Genomic DNA, 3,828 nt, shown 5'->3' with positions numbered 1-3,828 from the left:
CGCTGGGTGAGAAATGCTGGGGCACAGCGAGATGGGCGAGTGCAGCCGGCCAGGGCAGAGGAACAGCACGCCCAGGGGGCACAGCCTGCAGGACAGATGGCCAAGGGGAGAAAACAACAAACTGCTCAGGAGGGTGGAGAACAAACTTTTAGTGGCAAACTTCAGAGAATGAGATACTTGGGAAATCTGAAACAACATGGAATTACAGTAAATCACTTGACAAAGCACTGATTGAGCACACTCTAACCTGTCCAACTTCAAGTCATGCATATTTTGAGAAGAGGAAGTCAGGAGGAGAGGGAGAGAGATCCACAGTCAGCCTTGGATCCAGTGTCATCTCAGCTGCTGTGAGCTCTGGGGCCGTGGGATGTGTCAGTGTCACACCCGTGTCACAGCCTGACCTGCTCTGGTCCCTCTCCCAGGTGGGGTTTTCGGGGTGCCAGGGGCTTGGCAGCCACTTTGGGGCTGGGCCAGAGGCTGCAGTGGCTGGGGTGGGGCAGTGACCACCCCACCTATGCAGAACTCTCCCTGCCCCAAACACAGATTGGAGATGTCTGGGGCCGTTCATCATTTCTTTGCTCTCCAGCACCGAGGCAACGGACTCTGGATACAGCTCTGAGCTCGTGCCCAAGGCAACCACCCCTGGCAATGGGGCTCCATGGAGCTGCTCTCAGGAAACCCCCAAGAGCTGGGGAGTGCCCCAAAACTGCCTCAGAAACATGAGATACTCCAAAATCTCTTCAGGAATGTGGATTATTCAAGCACTCATTCAGTAATGGGCTCCCCTTCCCTTCATCATTCCCAAACTTTGGCTGCCTCATTCCAGACCCCAACCCACCTCCCCAGTCCCAATCCCAACCCATCCCACCACTCCTGGACATCATGGCCCCCTTCCCAAGCCATAATTCCCCCATTTCCCACCTCCCAAACCCCATCCCACCCATCCTGCCCCACCTAATGCCCATCTCAACCCTCCTGATTTGAAGGCAACTTTGCTCAATCCCCTTCCAACCCCATTCCACACCAAAGAGCTGTGGAATCGAGGAATTTTGGGGTGGGATTGAGTAGTTTTCAATGGCATTGAGGTGACAGATTGAACCCTCTTGTCTCTTTCAGTGCCAAGAAAGGGAAACAAGTACATCAAATACCCCCAAATTCTCCCAATTATCTCCCTGAATCCTAGATTGCCCTGAAACACAAGTAAAAAGTGAGGCTTTAGATGCCATTGATGAATTTATTGAGTTTTACCCCAATTTTCTCTGTTTTAAAGGGATGAAGATGAATCCAAAGAAAATTAGGGTCAAAACAAAAGAATGTCCAGCTGCCTTCCCAATGCAGATCACCAGGAATGTGGATCGCCAGGGCTCTGACCAACGTGGGTCCTCCCATGGGGGATGAAGCTGGAGCAGTGCATGAAGCTCCTCCTGCACTCGGGGCACTCACAGGGCTGCCCTTACCGGTGGCTCCGTTGGTGTCGGGTAAAGAACGAGTGGTCTGAGAAGCTCTTCCCACACTGGGGACACTCACAGCGCCTCTCCCCGGTGTGGATGCGCCGGTGGGTGACGAGGGTGGATCTGTGCCTGAAGTCCATCCCGCAGTTGGAGCAGCGGAAGGGCCTCTCCGCGGTGTGAATGCACTCATGTACAAGGAGGTGGGTGTGAAATCTCTTCTGACACTGGGGACACTCGTAGGGCCTCTCCCCAGTGTGGAACCTCTGGTGGACAACCAGGTTGGACCTGTGGCTGAAGTTCATCCCACATTCCAAGCACTTGTAGGGCCGTTCCCCAGTGTGGATCCTCTGGTGGCAGATCAGGTTGAATCTCTTCCTGAAGCTCTTCCCACACTCCAAGCACTCATAGGGCCTCTTGCTGGCATGAAGCTGCTCGTGGGCCACCAGCTCTGAGCTCTGGCTGAAGCTCTGTCCACCTTCCTGGTTCAGGGTGGGTCTTTCCTCCTCAGAGCACCCTGGGCTGGGTTTGCAGCCCCTCCTTGTGCGGGATTGCCGGGGCTTTTCCTCCACATTGCGTTCCTGCACTGTGGAGTCACTCAAAACAGCCTCTTCCATGAGGTTTGTCCCTGGGGATTTTTCCTCCCTGGTCTCCATCCTCAGCTCCTTCCCTGGGGGAGGAAGGACAAGGAGAGGATGGGATTTGCCTCCAGGCCACCCGAAAGGGGAAGGAGATCCCCCCAGTGCATCCCCAGCTGGACAGGGTTGGCAGCAAGGCTGTCCTGCAGCTGGGGGCTGTGCTGGGCTGGGAGATGGAGCAGGAGAGGGGGCAAAGGGGCACTGACTTTCTCCTCACCTGCCTGGGTGTCCTGAGGCATCTTCCTCTTCCTCCAAGCCTTCTCCTCCTCCATATTGTCAAGGTTTGGGAATGGGAAATCCTGGTTTGGGGAAAAACAAGGTGTGAATGCCTTGGGTTGGGGATTCCTCCGACTCAAGTCCATCATTAGAAGTCATCTGGTATCCATAAAATCCTTCAAAAATCACGAGTGAATCACAAAAAGCCACCAGGATTTTCCCATTTCCAGTCTCTGGGGTTCTGGTGGTCCTTTGTCTCAGGGCTGTTGGAGATCCCATGGGCACTGGGGATCTCCCCTCTCCAGGGTCCTGCTTAGGGATGCTGGGGGGTTTTGGGGTCCCCTTCTCCAGCCTCACCCCAGTCCTGTCACTAGGGGCTCTCCCCTCTTCCCACCACCCTGTCCTCATTTAGGGCAAATTTGGGAGAAAATCTCCAAAAGCGTTTCCTCTAGAAAGCAGATTCAAGCGGCCCCTCCCCCAACCAGATCGAGAAAATATTTCCATGGAGAAAAGGGGAAAAACCTGTTTATTTAACAGGCAAAGCATTCACCAGCACAAAAAATGAACAATATTAAAAAATAAAATCTCTTGCTGCTCCAAAAGAGATGACAAACTCAGAAAGTCTGAGTGAGCTGAGCTACGTGGGCTGTAGCTCAGCTCACTCAGTCTCTTATCAGTCTCTTATCAGTCTGTTAACGGCCCCTCCAGCACTGGAACTGCTGCAGCCCAGGCTCAGCCTGGTGGGCCACAGGTGTGAGGGGCCAGTGGTGTTCTCGGTGTTTGTGCAGAGCAGGTTTAAACAGCTCCAAAGAAAAAGAAAAACCACAGTTGGGGGAACTTCTGTGCCTCAGCGAGCTAAAACTAACTAAAAGCAAAGGAGAGCTCTGTCCTGCTATCTGTCCAACTGCAGACAACTGATACCTTAGGTTTTAATTCTGTTTTGATGTGCAGCTTTTAGCTTTATATTAAGTGTTACTGGGATCTTTTCACAGGGTGGTGAAGACAAAACAATCCTGTTCTAGCTGGAGACTCAAGGACAATCTCTTAAAACTTCAGGCCCAAAGCATAAACAACGTGAAAAGAGGAGGGTGGCCAAGCAAGCAAGGAGGATGAAGCTATTAATTGGTCAGTTAATTCCTATATGCAAATGGACTGAAACTTATAAATATGTGAGATCTCATGACCAAGCCCTCTTTTGCTCCCATCTTAGAGCCATTGATGTAGAGGCACAGCTGTGGCTCCGGTACTGCCAGGGTGTGGCCTTTGAAGGCACTTCAGTAAAAATCCACTTCATTCCTCTTAGCTCCGTCTTAACTCTGTTCCAGCTCCTTAAGGCATCACAATAGTCCAGGAGCCGGAATGCAGAGGAGTGAGTGCAGTGTATGAAAACAAACAACTGCTCTTCCTCCTCCCCTTTGCTCTCAGAACCAGCCTTAAAGGTGCAGAACTCATTTCTGGGCTAAACAGACCGATGGGGGTACGAGCATCATGAAGTCACCCCAGGACACGCCCCTGTCAGGGTCAGG

Source organism: Melospiza melodia, unplaced genomic scaffold (assembly GCF_035770615.1).
Source record: "Melospiza melodia melodia isolate bMelMel2 unplaced genomic scaffold, bMelMel2.pri scaffold_18, whole genome shotgun sequence".
NCBI classification, from domain to species: domain Eukaryota; kingdom Metazoa; phylum Chordata; class Aves; order Passeriformes; family Passerellidae; genus Melospiza; species Melospiza melodia.
The sequence above is the reverse complement of the archived record's forward strand: the minus strand, read 5'-3'. Positions refer to the sequence as shown.